The sequence below is a fragment of the Cibotium barometz genome, chromosome 25, assembly GCF_041138505.1.
Source record: "Cibotium barometz isolate CiBa-2024 chromosome 25, ASM4113850v1, whole genome shotgun sequence".
Taxonomy (NCBI): domain Eukaryota; kingdom Viridiplantae; phylum Streptophyta; class Polypodiopsida; order Cyatheales; family Cibotiaceae; genus Cibotium; species Cibotium barometz.
Window position 1 is genome coordinate 10781747 of NC_141070.1, and position 20290 is coordinate 10802036.

The window sequence follows — 20290 nt, forward strand, 5'->3', positions numbered from 1 at the left end:
TAAGCAAGCCAGATGGTCCGCCCATCACTCCATAGCACTTGACAGGTTAGATTGTTCGACAGTATCAAAAGATCTCTCTTCCAAAAGCAAAGAGTGTGCACACAGATCATCAATGAATACCTCCAACCATGTCTTTGAAGGCTGTGCACATCAATCATTGGAATGTTGCTGGGGCATTGGTGAGACCGAAGGGCATAACCTTGTATGCAAATGTCCCCCCCACATTGTATTGAAAGTTGTCTTATGCTGGTCTTCTAGTGCTATGGATACCTGATTGTAGCCGGAGAATTCATCCAAGAAGCTATAAGCTTCTTCACCAGCCACTCTTTCCAAAACATGTTCTGTATAGGATAATGGATAATGGTCCTTCCTCTAGTAGCTGCATTGACCTTTTTAAGATCGACACATACCCTAAGTTTTCCATTATTTTTTGGCACTATTACGATTGGTGACAACTAATCCGTGTGTTCTATTTCAAAGATGAAATCTACAGAAATGAGCTTGTCTATTTCCTCCTTTACAATTGCCGCATACTTAGGATTCATCTGGTATGGTTTCTACCTAGTTGGTCTTGATCCTTCCATGATTGGAATCGTATACTGCACTACCTCAGGCAAAACAGTCCTTAAATTCCTTAAGGAGGGCAATGAGCTCATCTTCTAAAGTTGAAGTAAGTCCTTAGCAATGTATACAGGTCTGGCTTTCTCCCTTGGTCCCGCAATGTCAACTTCCTTGACTTCCGTCGGGCCATCGTATGATGTAGATAGCCCATCCTCTTTAACCTTGTTGCCATTAGTCGGACCACTTTCCGTTTGTCTCAACAGTGTAGGTTTTGAAGTGGTCTCGCATTGAGAGCAAGTCTGGTTTATCCTCATTCTCACTTTTTGTTTTAGCATGACTTTTATAGCCTCACGTTCAGCTTCTGCCAAAGCTTTATTGCATTTTTGATGCCCAGCTTTTGTAAGCTTAGGTGTTTCTGGCTCTTGAAGGGTGACTATCTCCTTGTGTCTTCCTTACAGTGATATCCTACTCAACTCCTCACCCCAATCCTTAGAAAACTCATCGTGTACCTTAGTGGCTTTGAGGTATCTCAGCCACTGGGCATCCGTAGGTTTTCTTCATAAATAGGGCATTTTGTCGGGCAATATATCGTTTGTGTTTTCACCATCTTTTGAGGCATTGAATGTTGGTACGGCCTTGTGTTACGGTCCCTTCTATGCTAGAGGCTTCCTCTTCGATCCTACATCAGTGGTTTGCCACTTAACCATACAAACAGACATCGTTTTAGGGACATTGCCAGATTCCACATACTAGGTTCCCCTAGGTTGCATCACATCTATGGTAGCTAGCACATGCATCCAATTTTCATTGAAGTCCGGAGGAGAAAGTGATGCATACATTTTCATTTCTTCTTCTTCCTTGGAATTTTTTGCTATGGTTTAGCATATTTGTACAGATACGCTCCGCTCTGTTGTGACAGAATCATTACCGAACAATTTCCCTTCCATGGGATGTGCTTTCCATGTTCTCAAATCTATCTTTAAAATTTGTGAATCCCTATGCACATACACATGATCTAATGCCTAATCATGCACCAATTGGGATTCCCTCATGAAGAGTCTCCCCAATATTATGTCATATGAGTCAAGTTGGCACAGGAAGTCCATTACCACAAATGTATGATGGTAGCGAAACATAAAGAGTTTGAGTATCACATTCTCCAAAAGTCCAGTGGGCCTTGAAGATGTTCCGTCGTCAGCCATTTTAACGATTAGATATGCCCTTTTTAGATCGGGTTTTTCCCAGTTCTCCTAGCAATGCTTTGTGATGATGCTAACCCCTACCCCACCATCCAAGATAGCCAGTGCCTGGTATCCACCATGATGAATGGAGATTCACCCCATGTTCTTGCTAGATTATCCTCTTCTTCTAGGGTTACAAACCCTTCCTCAACTCTGGGCTCTTCATTTATGGGTTCTAAGTTTGGAATTTCTCCCTCACTTCTTCCCATGACTAATTCTGGCTCCTTACCCCGTGATTTGAGTAAGTTTAGATCTCCCATCTCCTTTAGTTTAGCTCTCGTCCTTCGAGTGTCGAGCTCTTGTTTCCTTTAGCTCAACTCTCGTAACTGTCGTTCCACCACCTCGATCCTTCTTAGATCTAACTCTACTTCCTCTGAGGTGGGGAAGAATACTTGACCTGTCCTGGCTGCACTTTCCATGTCTCGTCTCATTCGGGGGGTGCCGGTGTTCGACAGCCTTGAATTTGACATTTGGATGGGCACTTCTTATCTTGGACCAAGTGCAGGGTTGGTTGACGGACTCATGCTCGCAGACTGTGCTTCTTTGTCATGACTGGTTTGGAGACCAAATAATCCTCGGGTGATGTCAATGATACAACTAGATCTAGTTGGGGAGGGTGGTTTCTCCTCTTCCCCAAACCCAGAGTACCTCAACCCTTCTTCCATGGAATCTTCACTACTAGTTTCAACGGTGGTCAGGTTCCTTAAGACACTCAAATGAATGCTTACTGAGTGACCTCCTAAACCCACACTTTTTTGATAGGAAGATCCTGTGGGTGATTTGATGCACTATCGTCAGGTGTAAGATCGTCTCCGATGAGCTTTCTAGATCTTAGGTGCATGTATGTATGATTTGATAAGCTACTTTGATGACCCAATTTAGTTTTGATCAGTTTCTATCGATCTATTCTTGAGGCCATGAGATTGCATAGAACAGTTCATGGTATGAAGTGTCAAAAAAAAGTTCACGTCATGAACGTTTTTTTGCTCTTTCACATGTTCAAAAATGTTTGCTCTTGGGGTCAGAATTCCTCATCCTTGTTGTAGGTGTCACTTCTTTCCAGACCTTCGTAGCCTTAGCCTGACTATACCAAACTCGTGCATTGGATTGGATGAAACCATGAGTTTCTAGGAAAAAGTTCATGTTATAAAAAATAATGGGTTCACTCCGTGAAAGTCTTCTAAAATGGTTCACACCGTAAGGAGTTCTAAAAATGTTCACATCGTGAATGAATTTTTGCACCTTCATGATTCTTGATTTTGTTAGACCTCGTGGCGTTAGAGGTGTCAGGATAAGGTTACCTATTTTCGGCAAGGTAATCCCATGATTTGCAATGTTAATCTCGCGACGCTAATGTCGGGAGCGTTTCGCGGGTGTGAAGTTGCAGAAATTGGTTCAGGAATGTGAACATTTTCCTACAGTTTCACGTGGAAACTTTCCGCGTCGACTATTATGATTTTGGGTGCAAAATACTTATCCAACAATTTCCAAAATGATTGTGCCACATCTAAGGAGTGATATAAAAGTTCAAGGCATAGTCAATGGCTCCTTATTTTTTAGATTTTTGTGGATTTTTGGAAAAGAAGAAAAATAGAACACCAACTTACTCATTCACGTTGATGCTTCCAATGATGCAAATATCAAAATTAGCGAGGAAACAACAGTGAAGCTCTATTCCAAGACCACTCCACCACACATATATACAACAAACACAACCAATTTCACACGATCTTTTACTTCCACACAATTCTTATCCATTCATTTCCTACACAATGCACTACCAGAATGCAAAGGCAATTATGAATCTTATGCAATGGGAGCTGAAACTCCAAGAGGAAGGAAGAAACAAAGGTGTTTCCCTAGCAGTGGTGCCAAAAATATTATGGGCTACCACACCTCCAAGAGGGAACTCAATACATTCACCTAAAAGAAGAGCAATAGATCACAACCGTCGTAGGGTACTTACCAATGCTTCAAACTTGAGACCCTTGAGGCCTCCAAGCTCACTTGCTAAGCTCCACCTCCACGTTGTCATCGTAGAGTCGCTCACACCGTCGCATAAGGCAATCACTCTCTCTCACTCTCCCACACAAGCATGAATCATACAAGCATAGAAGAGGTACAATGCTAGAATTCTCTCTCTCTCTCTCTCTCTCTCTCTCTCTCTCTCTCTCTCTCTCTCTCTCTCTCTCAAGACACAAGGAAGAGCTCTTTATAGCACAAAAGGGGATTGTGTCTTTTCATTATGAGAAAATGCCTTATATACATTTGGCCCTTATTCACACTTGGACGCCCAAAACTTACTTAACTAGGCCTTGTGTGGCCAATATCTCATAATGTACAGCTTTTATAGTGCCGTTTCGTGACACTTATTAATGTCCTCAATTGGAGGAGCATTCTTGTTAATCCACAATGGGATTAATATACTACTTCAAAAATTGTAAAAGAGAGATGTGCACAACTGACACCACACAGAGACCTAAATGGGCTGACCCCACCTTGGAGTATTTTATTACCCGAGGAGAACAATATCATGTGCAAGCTTTGAGGGCCTTACTCTCCCTACGGGAGATGCCAGATTATTCATATACAAATTCCATAACACAACCCAACAGGAGGCAACCATAAAATTCAGCCAATACACAGCTGTTGTAGAAATGCTGAGCCAACAATAACAACCATATACCTCCATGATGTGGGTATTGTTGCTTCCCCAAAAACCATAGGTCCGATGCAATAGAGCTGGCACAATAGAGGTATAGTAGGTACAACTCTCTATTTAGCTGGTTGGTGTATAGCCCTCGTTCAGTCAGTATAACAAGTAATGGTACAACGACATAGGGGCTAGTACAAGTATAAGGGCTGGTACAATAGGTATAGTGGGTGGTCCAACAAGTATACCAGCTGGTACAATAAGTATAGTGGTTGTAAATCATAATAAAATGATCAAATACCCTTGCCTTTAGTATTCTTCATGATGCAAGCCTTCAAAATAGTCGCCCCACCAACAGCCGATATACTTTATGGGCACCCTTCAGGGGGGGGGGGAGAGAGAGAGAGAGAGAGAGAGAGAGAGAGAGAGAGAGAGAGAGAGAGAGAGAGAGAGAGAGAGAGAGAGAGAGAGAGAGAGAGAGAGAGAGAGTTCCTAGCTCATAGTAACCGGCAATATATTTACAAATAAAAATGGAATCTCCGTTGAAGATCAACAAGGTCAACCAATGGATCCATATAAAAGAGCCATGGACTCATCCGTTGAGGACTAGCAAGGTCAATCAACCAGATCCATGCCCGAATTCAGAAAACAACTCTTACTCCTTGTTTCAATATCTTCCACAACGCACGTGTGGGTATCGTCGCGGCGGTGACCCAGAGACCGAGCACCATATGGTCAAAGCACCCTCTAGGATCCTTCGCATAGGTGACCTAGCGCTTCACTCATAGGCTGCTTCCTTGGTCCCTCATCCACCGTACCGGCGGAAGCTCACCATCAAGAGTGTCTCCTCTTCACTCAATGCACAACGCCACTGATGATATAGTCGCTTAAGCTTTTCTTGAAAATTCATGACTACATATTGTACTAAATGGATATTCAAGCTTTGTTCCCAGTGGAAAAGACAAGAATGCTCACGTCCTTCCATTACATTCTCTAGCCCATTATTATAGACTGTCTTCACTACCCTCCAATTGGCTCCCGCCCTCATCAGCCCATGAAGTCAAAAAATTCAGGTTTGGAAAAGCCTTTTTTCGCCACATTGTTGATCATTTTCCAGAAAAAAACTTGTGCCATTGTGTCCTTCTCTTTCATTTCGCAAGTGTAAGATTCCTCCCCATCCCCTCAAGATGTCTAGTATCTTCCCGTGTAATCAATCCCCTCTTCAGATTAATAAAAGATCTTGAATCTACCTATTTTGGCTTAGAGAGAGAAATGTTGGAATTAGGGTTGCAGGAAAGCACACAAAGCTTGGAGAAGACAACACAAAGTGTATTAGATTGTATCAATGTACAAAAGATAAGTTAGCCCTAGAGTGATGGGCGTATATACAAGCCGGGGGAAAAAACCTCCTAAAGAGGGAAAAAGTGCCCCGGTGGTCCTAAGTGTGTTCACACACATCACTGCCTATATATATATGGCAACAAATCCCCCCTGGGAGTGATGGTGTGAACAAGAGCTGGCACTCATGTATAGGGGGCCATGCCCGAAGTAGATCAGTCCACAAAGGGGGAGCAAGCCCAAAGCTTTGCGGAAAGCTTCGAACTTCCCACGACGAGGAAGCGCCTTTGTGAAAAGATCGGCGAGGTTGTCCTGTGTTGGCACATAGGCCAAGCTGATCTCTCCTGCTGAGAGTCTCTCCCTGACATAGTGATAATGCACCTCAATGTGCTTTGTGCGAGCATGAAAAACTGGGTTTCTTGCAACTGCCAATGCACTCTGATTGTCAGTGAAGATAGAGGTGGCAGACTCCTATCCAACACACCCAAGTCAGCCATAAGCCGTCTGAGCCACACACACTCAACCGTAGCTGTGAAAGCTGCCCTGTACTCAGCTTCACAACTAGAAGTGGCCACAGTAGGTTGCTTCTTGCTCAACCAAGATATGCATGAGCTACCGAGCATGAAACAAAAACCACTTGTGGACACTCTTGTGTCATAGCAACCAGCCCAATCTGAGTCCGAAAAGGCATGTAAATCTGGTGGCAACGATCCCCCCTTGGGATAAAACAACCCAAGATGTATGGTGCCACTCAAGTAGCTAAAGATGCGTTTAACTGCCTTCCAATGCTGAGACCCTGGGCTATGCATAAACCTGCTCACCTGTGAGACTGCAAACTGAATGTCCGGCCTCGTAATGCATACATAAATGAGGCAACCAACAGCTGTCTGATAGAGTGTGACATCAAAGTGATCTCCAGCATCATGAAGACTCAACTTCAAACCTGTCTCCATTGGAGTAGCAATAGGCTTGCAGTCTTCAAGGCCAAATCTCCGCAACAATGTCTCAATATACTTTGTCTGACACAAAGCAATACCTCCATCACACTGCTTAAATTGTATCCCCAAATAATGATGCAAATGCCCAAATCTGACTCCAAGTGTTTACCAAATGACGAAGTTTGCATAGGCCCACATACATCACTATGTACAAGTTGCAATTTGCGAGTGGCCCGCACAGAACCATCCTTTGGAAACGCAGAACGCTGCATTTTGCCCAAAATATAGCCTTTACAAACATGTTTTAATGGTGCCTCAAGAGGGGGCAATGACGCAACCATATCAAATTTCTGCAAATGCAGCAAACTAGCAAAGTTCAGATGACCAAAACGAGCATGCCATAGTTTTGCATCTGAAACTGCCTTTTCATCAGAAACTGCATTTGCTGAATCTTCCACACACTTGTCATAAGAATTGAGCTTATACAGCCCACGAAACAAGGTGCCAGATGCAATAATCGTATCACCAGAAGTCAAATCATGAATAGTACATCTGTCATCCAAAAATTTGACTACAAATCCAAGTCTAGCAAGTGCAGAGATAGACAATAGATTCTTCTTTATCCCTGGCACATACAAAGCATCTGAAAGTGTGAAAGCGCTGCCATTTGCAGTAGTAAGCATAATTTTACCAATGCCCTTCACTGGGTAAGAAGCATTATTGGCACATGTGACAATATTTCCATTAGAGACAGCCTCAAGATAAGTGAACATATCACGATGTGAGGTAATGTGCTTTGTAGCACCACTGTCAAAATACCAAACATGAGAGTCAACAGAAACTGCCAAACATGCATCATATACAGATGGGTCATACTGGCAATACACGCTAAACGCCCATTCTGTATCCTGCACAACATTTGCAGAATCTGCATTTGTAGAAGCATCCGCTATTGTGGCTACATTTGACTCTTTCTTCTTTGCCTCTTTAGCCTTTAGCTTAGGGCAATTCTTAATGACATGATCATTTGCCTTACAATAGTTGCACCTGGTCTTTTTCTTGCCTTTATCAAGAGCCTTCTCAGACTTATTGTTGCTACCTGTGAAAGGAGAAGCAGTTGCAGACCTACTAATAGGAGAAGAAACAGTGGAAGGGGCTGCCTTACCACTTCTTCTCTGCTGCTGCTGCTGGGCAGCAATAAATGCTTGATCAACTGCACGCTGCCTGGCCCTGTTTTGCTTGGACTGTGCTTCTTGCAAGAGTTTGTTGACTAAAGTATCATACTTGACAGCATCAGGTTTGTCCTCATTAAGAAGTCTCCACGTGGAAGCAAAAGTCTGATATGTCTCAGGTAAAGCATCAAGAATAGTCTGCACAAGAGAATGATCAGGAATAATCTCACCTGCAAAAATCAACTGTTCTTTGAGATCTTTAATCTCAGCAAGGAAAACATTCATGTCATCATCTTCCTGCATAATCTTCAATTCTAGCTCTTTACGCAGGTAAGCGATTTTCACCTCGTTACGACCTGCATACAAACCAGCTAGAATATCCCAAGCCTGTTTTGCTGTTTTAGCTGAACGAATATGTGGGGTGATGTTACGTTTGATAGAAAGTGCAATCAAGGCATGAGCCTGCGCATCTTTACCATCCCAACGAGCTTGTTCACAGCAATGGGTAAAATAGCAGCAACAGTAGAGCTGCTAGATCCTGCAACATCCTCAACAGATTCTACATCCACAGAACCTGGATGTACATCCATACCCTGCACAATGTTCCACACTCCTTTTGCAACCAAAACATGCTGCATCATGTATGCCCAAAGTGGGTAGTTGCTGTCTCCATCCAGTTTGTCTTCAGCAGTCAACATGCGAAATATATCATTGTTGTTATATCAGCCATGGCCACTGACTGAAACTGATGCAAAAGCTACCTGTAATGAAGCAAAGACTGAACAGAAGACAACTTGTGCTATATAGCAGGGTCCATAATAGAACACGTATGCCTGTTTTGCAGAAAACTGCACTGTCGAAATTTCTGCAGAAAATGACAAAAACACCTGTGCAAAACTTGAAATGCAAAAACGGAGCCTGAAACGACCTCAGATGCAAATTTTGAGAACGACCTCAAATGTAGAGTATAGGGACCTGCAAGGGCTTATGAAAACTCACCTCAATCGGAGAACGTGAGTCAGAGGGTGCTGGCGGCGTAGCCCTGGGAGCCGATGCCTGCTCTGATACCAATTGTTGGAATTAGGGTTGCAGGATAGCACACAAAGCTTGGAGAAGAAGAAGCAAGAATGCACACAACACAAAGTGTATTAGATTGTGTCAATGTACAAAAGATAAGTTAGCCCTAGAGTGATGGGCGTATGGAAAAAGTGCCCCGGTGGTCCTAAGTGTGTTCACACACATCAAATCACTGCCTATATATATATGGCAACAAGAAAATATTCTAGAGAGAGGTTATTTAGTTTTTAAATATTTTTGGATGAAAAAATATCTCATCTTATTAAAATAAATTCCCCCGAAGCAGAAGTTCAAAAAGAATTTCAGAAGGTGCATTAGAAATAAATTATAATCTATTTAAAAGGCCTTATCCTAAGGGTCCAGATTTTTTGAAATTTTTAAATTAAGGTTCCTATGGACCAATTAGATTAATCCCAATGTAGGGAGGAGGTAAATTGAAGAAATAAATAAAATTCTCCCAAAAATGAGTAAATACTCACATAAGATGAAGAGTGGACTAAGGACCAAAGGAAATACTAAAAAAATAAAATTTTGACACCTTAGAGTGGGGATTCCCCCTCATAAAGTAGGTGCCTTTTTCCCATCATTGCTTTTGAATTTTAAATCAATAAAATTAGATATTTCATCTCTCCTCTCTCCTAATTCAAAACTGGATCCAAAAAGTGAACTAAACTGACTCAAAAATTGACCAAACTGATCTGAAAAATTCTAGAATCAGTTTGCTTGAGTAGAAGCTCACTTTTTCCTATAAATAGAAGCCTCCCCCTTTGTAGAAGCTTAATAGTGTTTTATGCACTGTTACTCTACTCCTCCCCAAAGCCAAAAACAATGAATTTATTGATAATTCATTAGTTTTTGACCATTTCCTCTTCAAAAGAATTGGTGGCCACTCTTGTTGTAAACAAGAGTAGATCCCTCAAACCATCTAGCCAAAGGAAAGCTCACAAAAATTTATGTAAGCTAGAAATCCTACTTTTTCTTTATTCCATTTAAAGGTTTTCTAATTTTTGTTTTCTTTAAAATGAAAAATGATGTTATGCCTTGTTGAAAAGGCTTTCCCCCTCTCTTCATTTTTGAATTCAACCTTTCTTTATCCTAGATATGTAATCAAATTGTTAGAATTAAACTTTTCATATTGTTTCTCTTTAAAAAGTGGAATTTGATTAGTTTAGAATGCTTTAAACCATTTGGGATAATTTCTAAGTAACTTGAGAATGAAAAAATTTGAAAAATGGTCAGCCATACAAAGGAGGTTATGGCAAAATTTTCTTAAATTTTGTGAAATAAGTTTTATCTTTTATTATTCAAAAAGAGTAATCCCCACCATTTGTGTATTCTAAAAGTGTTATTTTCATTCTATGCATAGAAAAATGCATATTAGAAATATTTTTATTATAAAAGTGTTATTTCCATTAGAGTTAATTTCTATCCATAGAAAGAAGCATATTGGAGAATTTTTTTATTCTAAATTGTTACTTTCATCAAAATTGATTTTTATGCATAAATAGATGCATAAAAGATTTTTTTAATTATAAAAGTGTTATGGATAAAAGAATTTTTTTAATTATAAAAGTGTTACTTTCATCAAAATTGATTTTTATGGATAAAATAGTTTTTTTGATTATAAAAGTGTTACTTTCATCAAAATGCATAAAATAGATGCATTAAAGAAATTTTTTTATTATAAAAGGGTTACTTTCATCAAAATTGATTTTTATGCATAAATAGATGCATAAAAGAATTTTTTTAATTATAAAAGTGTTACTTTCATCAAAATTGATTTTTATGCATAAATAGATGCATAAAAGAATTTTTTTATTATAAAAGTGTTACTTTCATCAAAATTGATTTTTATGCATAAATAGATGCATAAAAGGATTTTCTTTTATATAAAAGTGTTATTTCCATAGAAGTTGGATTTTATGCATAAATAGATGCATACAGAATTTTTATATCAAAATAAGAGTTCTCTTTAATCCTATATTTAAATCCCATGAATATTGGTAAATAAATAAGTAAATACTCTGTGAGAGAAAATTCTACCGTTTCATATTCTCTAGGATGGTAATGAGAAAATTCAGAAAAACTATCGAAGTCGGAATTTTAGATAAATGATTAATTTATTCCTCATAGGAATTCATGATTAGTTTTGAATTCAGTTAAGCAAATACTCAATTAATGAAATTTAGTAAAGTAATAATTAAAATATTACCCTTCGAGAAAGATAGTTCAGGAAGAACCTTTCCAGACTCAAACCTTGAATCAGACTATGACCAAGACATAACTCCTTCGTCAGTTTCAAGAAAAGACGATATGACCAGTTCAAAAAAATTCACTCAAATCACCCACCAAATCTAAAATCAAGTTAAGACTCTTTGATTCTGATATGAAGATCAAGGTTACAGAATTCAGGAAATTCTGTTGGAATTCAGACCTGCGATCTAGAAGTATTGAGATACGGATTTAAGATATACTCATTATATTGAAAAGAAAATCAAAACTGAAAACTTGCATAGAAACCCTGTTTTCTTAAAGGATTGTCTTACACCAGAATACTGGAGGGAGCATTTCGTATATGTGTTTTTCTAAGGGAAGTTCCATTGCAACAGTTGGTGGGGAGTGTTCAAAGGACGGCTCACGTGGCAAAAACCTGCCCAGGACTTGACCAGCCTTGGTATGGTTAAAAATGGTGTGCTTCTAGTATGATGGGCGAGGACCGACGAAGCGGTCCCTGAGTGAAGTGCCAGGATACCTAAGGAGGATCCTGGAGGGTTCTGACCAGGCAATGCACGGGCTCGCAGTGCTTAGGACACCCATGCGTATGTTGTGGAAGATATATATTGTATGACGGACCAATGTTTATTGTAATCTGTTACTGGATCTCATTGCTGACCAGCTGGTCTCAATGGAAAGTCTAGAGTGATACTGTTTTTTGTGAGAAACAAGGATTGAATGAAAATTTTGAGTTATGACATTATCAATGGATTGTTTTAAAAGTTAAAGTTTAAAGAGGAGTGTGTGCGTATATGTATTCTAAAGCAAAAGTTAAGAAAGGCATTCAATTATGGGTGGGTGAGTACTTGTCTGGTTCTACCGATTCCAGTGGTTGGGTGGTGGGTAACCCATGGGCCGGATGGGGTTAGGCTGGAATCAGTAGAGTTTTAATAATAAAATTGATTAATAGGAATACGTTTAGAACTCGAGTAGTTAAATAAAAGCCTGAAGACTTCTCTAATGAATAGATCAACGGCTGTGCCTGATTCAATTAGGAAAAAAGCATTGATCCCTTCAAGTTGAATCTGTAATAGTTTCCCTTTTATCTGGTTTATTTAGATAAAGTTTAGTTCAGTATCTTGACTTCGTTAGAAAAATTTGTTAAGAAAATAAAAATGGTGGAATCGTCCCCGTATTTCAAGCATGGGAAATTTTTCCAGTTTCGGTTTTCGAAATGACCACCAGCTTAGTCTCGTGCCCAGACATTCGAGAGCGAGGCCCCGAGTGGGAAACCCTGCCCCACGCATGAGGGAGCTGCTCTGCTGCTGCCACCTACTACCAGGAATCCGGTGTGCGGAGGGGGCAGTGGGATCTCACAGTTGGTATCAGAGCGCTGTTGTAAATTTACGTAACAGCAACAGAAATTGCTTAAAATTTTAAAGTAAATCTAGGAAATAATGTTTTCGCTTGTTGATATTATGTTGAATGAACTTCAAAAATTGAAAACTCATAAATTGAATTGGAAATTTATAGATGGATACCCCGAATCTATCTGGCATTCCTGAACTCTCCCAGAGTCAGGATATGATAGCCTTTGCATTTGAGCACCTCATCAACTCTGCTATGACGACATGAGTAAGCAGAGTGAGACGACTCGCACGTCATTTTGAGAGTCTTTACTTTCCTGATCCTATAGAGCGATGTCGGTATATGTGGTTCTTTGGAGGACGATGTATTAATATTCGTACCAATCAGCGTCAGAGGCTCAGGCAAAATATTTCCTTAGCCATGATTCTGATAAGGCTAGGGTTTGTTCAGCATGTACAACTCTTTAATCATTCACCCAAGAATTTCAGAATTTCTTGCCGAGTTTTTAGGCTTCTTAGCCGCTTTATCCCTAGGAGTAGAATTACAGCACCTCTTTCATGGCATGTCTCCTTTGCAGTTTTGCTTCTTTATGCATACGCGATTGAGGGAGTGATTTTGGGAGCCATGATGCTCTATGTATATATCAAAAACTTTTGATAATAAATAAGGTTTTACAAAAAAAAAATTCAAATTACTTTCATGATTGTGAATATGGTTAATCTTGTTCAAGAAGTATGATGAAATAATTATCTGTTTATAGATAAATCTCAAAAATTAAATAATCATGAATCTGTTGTCAAAGTTAAGTTGACGAAAATCTCGCTTTGTCAAAATCATGAGGCGCGCGGCCCGTGCAAGGCAACCAGATCCTCTAACCGATACGAAGAGTTAGATCCGGATGTTTGAAAAGCCCTGCACAGATCCCAACCTGGTCCCTTCACAATGGTGAAGGGGAGCAGTTAGGTGAAGTAGTGGAAAAGTGGATTGAGGCGATGGAAGAATACTTTGATGTAACTGGCTATAATGAGAGAAGCAAGATGGCTCTCGCCAGATTAAAGATTGTGGAAACGGCCAGGGTCGCATGGAGGAACCATTGCAGGACAAACCGTCTCGATGACAGAAATACCCAGACACCTGGTCAGATCATCTTAAAGCATACCTCAGGAAAAGGTTCTATCCTCCGGGCTTCCTGGAAACTAAAATAAATGAGTTCTTGGAACTAAAGCAGAATAGCTGGATAATTGAAGAGTACTATCAAGCTTTTTCCCTTCTCCTCAAATATTCCCCACCCACAATTGGATGAAGAGCAGCTGATGGCAAGATTTATTCAAGGAATGAACGAGACATTGGACACCTTAGTGAAGAATGCCAAACCTGTCTCAATGGAGCCGAAGCTGTAAGAATGCCAAAGGACTTTGCCAAAGCCTTTGTTGTTAAGGTCCCGCCAAAGCCTACACCCTCTAACTTTAAAAGATTCTAAACCCCGAGAAGTGCTTCAAACTTTCCTCCCCCAAAGAGGCAGCAAGGCCCAAATCAGAATCAGGATACTGGGAGATTCAGAAGTGAAGAAAGACCCTTCCCACACAGAACACTTTCTCAGGAGCCCCACCTCTTTCAAGGATTCAGAGATATGAGCTCAGAAGTGAGAACCGGTGTTTTGGATGTCAGGGTTTTGGTCACCAGCTGAAAGACTGCCCGACTCCTGCCATGTCAAGGGGACAGGGAAGTCAAGGACCGAGAGTGCAGAGACCAGCCCCTTCCTATCAGTCGAATCAGGGTCCCCATCTCATCAAAATCAAGGAAATCTCAGGAGAACTCCAGCTCAGCCATTTGCCTCTGTCCAAAGTAGCCTCAGAACTCCTTCCCAGAATTGGGGCAACCAAAGAGAAAGAGTTTCGCCTCAAAGACTGCAGTAGCTAGAGCAGTCACAATAGCAGAGGTAGTGGAAGAGGAAAGAGGACAGATTTATGCTACAATTGAAAACCAAGGGCCAAATCGTCAATTCTCAGTCATCCATACTCCAATTGAGTATCAAGGTAAGCCTTTTAAGCTTTTGATTGATTCAAGCAGTACTCATTCTTTCATTTCCCCAGGATGCTTGTGTAAGCTAGTCTTAGAACAGAAATCAAGAAAACCTATGCAAGTTGAATTGGCCAGTGGGAAGATTCTTTTCACTCACCTTGAGACAGATTGTATTCAGTTCAATCTAGATTGTATTCAGTTCAATCTAGATTGTATTCAGTTCAATCTAGATGGGAATTTAACTGACTACTATCAGTTTAGAGTTATACCTTTGGGAGTTTTTGACGGGATCCTTGGAATGGATTGGCTCCACAATAATCAAGCTGACATTCACTGTCGGAACCATTTTCTTTCGTGACCTTCACGGAAATAAAGTTTAAGGAACCAGAATTTCAGGATCCCCAAGTCTACAATTAGTAAAAGCTTCTAAGTTACTAAAAGGACTTAGAAAGAAGCAACTTATTTATGTTGTCAAAATGAATCTAGTAGACACAAAGTTAAAGGCTAAAGAACCAGAATGGTTAAGTGAGTATGATGATTTATTCCCAGCAGAGCTAACTGTTGCTGATGAGATGCCTTCGATTCGGGAAGTAGATCATGTGATAGAATTGACCCCCGGAGCTCAGCCCCAGTAGCCCTGTGCACATACAAAATGCCAATTCCTAAAGCCATTAAACTCAAGGAACAGCTTAGACAGCTGTTAGAACAAGGGTTTGTAAGACCCAGTGTTTCACCTTGGGGTGCGCCACTTCTCTTTTAGAAAACGAAAGATGGAATGCTAAGACTCTGTGTGTGGACTACAGAGGTCTCAATGAGCCTGCAGTTAAGAATAAGTATCATATCCCCAGAATCGATGAGCTTCTGGATAGGCTAAGTGGAGCCCAAATCTTCACAAAGATAGATCTCAAATCAGGGTATTATCAAATTAGGATTAATGAGCAAGATACCCTGAAGACAGCCATCAATACTTGGTATGGGCATTATGAATTCACTGTCATGCCATTTGGATTGACAAATGCCCCAGCTATATTCAATCGCCTAATGCAGGACATTCTCAGAGAATACTTGGATGATTTTGTTCTTGTTTTCTTTGATGATATTCTGATTTACTCAAAGAATGCAGCTGACCATGAAGCTCATGTCAGAAAAGTTCTTGAGATTCTAAGGAAGCACCAACTCTTTGCAAAAAAGAGCAAATGCACTTTCTCTACTGACCATGTTGAATACTTGGGCTTTCTGGTATCCAAAGATGGAATTTCTCCAGATTTCGCAAAAGTCCAAGCAGTCATAGATTGGCCTGAACCAAAAATAGTGAAAGAAGTCATGGGATTCTTGGGATTGGCTGGTTTGGTATAGAATTTTCATACCTAAGTATGCTCTCATAGCTTCCCCCCTGACTAATCTTCTCAAGAAGAATACCCCGTTTCAATGGTCTGCCAGGTGCCAGAGTGCTTTTGATAAGCTGAAGACCACCTTTGTAACCAATCCTGTTCTGAAGTTGCCAGATTTCTCTCTACCCTTTGAGGTAGTAAAACTGATGCGAGTGGTTTTGCCCTGGGAGGTGCACTCATGCAAGAAGGTCATGCAGTGGCCTATGAATCCCGAAAACTTAAAATGCATGAGAAATTATGTTGTCCACCATGACCTGGAACTACTTTCAGTAGTATATGCCCTGAAGTTGTGGAGACATTACCTACTGGGTCAAAGATTCACTTTGATGTGACAAATCATCAGAGCTTAAAGTGGATCTTCACTTAGAAGGATCTCAACATGCGCCAAAGAAGGTGGATGCAGACCCTGCAGGAATTTGATTTTGAAATCAAGTACCACCCAAGCAAAGAAAATGTGGTAGCAGATGCCCTCAGCAGAAAAGCCTCCTTGCTTGCAATTACTATAGTGTCAAATCCTTTGATTATTGAAGCAAGAGAGAAGATCATGCAGGATAGATTCTTTGGCCCTATTGCTACCCTACTTATGCAGGAAAGCAAAACTCCGCAGGAGTTGAACCAAGTTCAAGGATACGGCCTGGATGATGGAATTATGTATTATAATCGTAGGCTATGCATTCCCAATGATGAGGGAACTAAGGGTCAAATTCTGAATGAAGCCCATGACAGCCTTATTGCAGGACATCCAGGCTTCATCAAAACCTACATGTCTATGAAGAAAAGCTTCTTTTGGCCTGGACTAAAAAAGGATGTACTTATTCATGTACGTCAATGTCTGACATGTCAGAAAGTCAAGGCTGAGAGAGTAAAATGCCTGGGAAGTTACATCCATTAGTAGACATCCCCCAGATGAAGTGGGAATGCATCAGTATGGATTTTATTACTGGATTACCTTCAATGCAATCAGGTTACAACTCCATCTTTGTGGTAGTTGATAGACTAACCAAAGTTGCTCATCTGATTCCAGTAAAAGAAACCTACACTGTAGTGGATGTGGCCAGAGTGTTCCTCAAGGAAATCTTCAGATTGCATGGCCTCCCCAGAAGAATAGTAAGTGATCGAGACCCCAAATTCACGTCAAGATTCTGGAGTGCATTTTTCGAAGCAGTAGGAACTTTCTTGGATCTCAGCACAGCTTACCACCCTGAGACCGACGGTCAAACATAAAGGGTAAACCAAGTAATCGAAGATATACTTCGATCATGCTGTGTGTGGCAGGGAACCCAAGTCGAGTTTGCCTACAATGCTTCTTATCACCGAAGTATTGGGATGAGCCCTTTCAAAGCTCTGTATGGATTAACTCCATTAACTTGGTCCGACCCATTGATTAGGGTCGAGATGTCCAGACAGATGCTTGACGACATGAAGCAGCAGATGCAGTCAATTCGTAAAGATATAAAAGCTGCCCAAGATAGATAGAAACAGTATGCAAATACAAAGAGGACAGACAGAAAACTCAAAGAAGCAGATATGGTCTTCATTCGAGTATGCCCCAAAAGAAGTTCTCTATCTCCTGGGAAGTACAAGAAGTTATCCCCCAGATATTGTGGGCCATATCTGATTACAAAGAAAGTAGGTGACTTAGCCTACGAACTTCTTCTGACTCCTCATCTTCTCAAAGTACATAATGTATTTCATGTCAGCCTACTTAAAAAGTATGTACCAAGCCCGAATCATGTGCTTGATGATGAAATCTTAACTTCTTCAACCCAAAGGCAGATGGAACTCCAACATGAAGAAATCCTTGATGTTCAACAGAAGGTTCTTAGGAATAGAATTCTGAGAGAATTATTGGTTAAATGGAAGTTCTATCCTTTTGAAGATGCCACATGGGAGAAAGAAGCCGAACTGTTGTTGCAGGATTACCCCCAGTTTGCGAGATGAGGACATCTCACGTTTTTCAAGTGGGAGAGAATGTAAGATTTCTCCCAAGCCCCTCAAGATGTCCAGTATCTTTCCATGTAATCAATCCCCTCTTCAGATTAATAAAAGATCTTGTTTTTACCTATTTTGGCTTAGAGAGAAAAAATATTCTAGAGAGAGGTTATTCAGTTTTTAAATATTTTTGGATGGAAAAATATCTCATCTTATTAAAATAAATTCCCCTGAAACAGAAGTTCAAAAAGAATTTCAGAAGGTGCATTAGAAATAAATTATAATCTGTTCAAAAGGCCTTATCCTAAGGGTCCAGATTTTTTGAAATTTTTAAATTAAGGTTCCTATGGACCAATTAGATTGATCCAAATGTAGGGAGGAGGTAAATTGAAGAAATAAAGAAAATCCCCCCAAAAATGAGTAAATACTCACATAAGATGAAGAGTGGACTAAGGACCAAAGAAAATACTTAAAAATAAATTTTTGACACCTCAGAGTGGGGATTCCCCCTCATGAAGTAGGCACCTTTTTCCCATCATTGCTTTTGAATTTCAAATCAATAAAAATTAGATATTTCATCTCTCCTCTCTCCTAATTCAAAATTGGATCCAAAAAGTGAACTAAACCAACCCAAAAATGGTCAAAAATTGACCAAAGTGATCTGGAAAATTCTAGAATCCGTTTGCTTGGTTAGAAGCTCACTATTTCCTATAAATAGAAGCCTCCCCCTTTGTAGTCTAAGCTTAATAGTGTTTTATGCACTGTTACTCTACTCCTCCCCAGAGCCAAAAACAGTGAATTTATTGATAATTCATTAGTTTTTGACCATTTCCTCTTCAAAAGAATTGGTGGCCACTCTTGTTGCAAACAAGAGTAGATCCCTCAAACCATCAAGCCAAAGGAAGGCTCACAAAAATTTATATCAGCTAGAAATCCTACTTTTTCTTTATTCCATTTAATGGTTTTCTAATTTTTGTTTTCTTTAAAATGAAAAATGATGTTATGCCTTGTTGGAAAGGCTTTCCCCCTCTCTTCATTCTTGAATTCAACCTTTCTTTATCCTAGATATGTAAGAATTAAACTTTTCATATTGTTTCTCTTTAAAAAGTGGAACTTGATTAGTTTAGAATGCTTTAAACCATTTGGGATAATTTCTAAGTAACTTGAGAATAAAAAAAATTAAAAAATGGTCAGCCATACAAAGTAGGTTATGGCAAAATTTTCTTAAATTTTGTGAAATAAGTTTTATCTTTTATTATTCAAAAAGAGTAATCCCCACCGTTTGTGTATTCTAAAAGTGTTACTTTCATTCTATGCATAGAAAAATGCATATTAGAAATATTTTTATTATAAAAGTGTTATTTCCATTAGAATTAATTTTTATGCATAGAAAGATGCATATTGGAGAATTTTTTTATTCTAAAAGTGTTACTTTCATCAAAATTGATTTCTATGCATAAAAGATTTTTTTTTAATTATAAAAGTGTTATTTTCATCAAAATTGATTTTTATGCATAAATAGATGCATAAAAGATTTTTTTTAATTATAAAAGTGTTACTTTCATCAAAATTGATTTTTATGGATAAAAGAATTTTTCTTAATTATAAAAGTGTTACATTCATCAAATTTGATTTTTACGCATAAATAGATGCATAAAAAAAATTTAAATTATAAAAGTGTTACTTTCATCAAAATTGATTTTTATGCAAAAGTAGATGCATAAAAGAATTTTTTTTTATTATAAAAGTGTTACTTTCATCAAAATTGATTTTTATGCATAAATAAATGCATAAAAGATTTTTTTTAATTATTAAAGTGTTACTTTCATCAAAATTGATTTTTATGCGTAAATAGATACATAAAAGAATTTTTTTAATTATAAAAGTGTTACTTTCATCAAAATTGATTTTTATGCGTAAATAGATGCATAAAAGAAATTTTTTAATTATAAAAGTGTTGCTTTCATCAAAATTGATTTTTATGCATAAATAGATGCATAAAAGAATTTTTTTATTATAAAAGTGTTACTTTCATCAAAATTGATTTTTATGCATAAATAGATGCATAAAAGGATTTTCTTTTATATAAAAGTGTTATTTGCATAGAAGTTGGATTTTATGCATAAATAGATGCATAAAGAATTTTTATATCAAAATAAGAGTTCTCTTTAATCCTATGTTTAAATCCCATGAATATTGGTAAATGAATAAGCAAATACTCTATGAGAGAAAATTCTACCGTTTCATATTCTCTAGGATGGTAATGAGAAAATTCAAAAAAACTATCGAAGTCAGAATTTTAGATAAATGATTGATTTATTCCTCATAGGAATTCGTGATTAGTTTTGAATTCAGTTAAGCAAATACTCAATGAATGAAATTC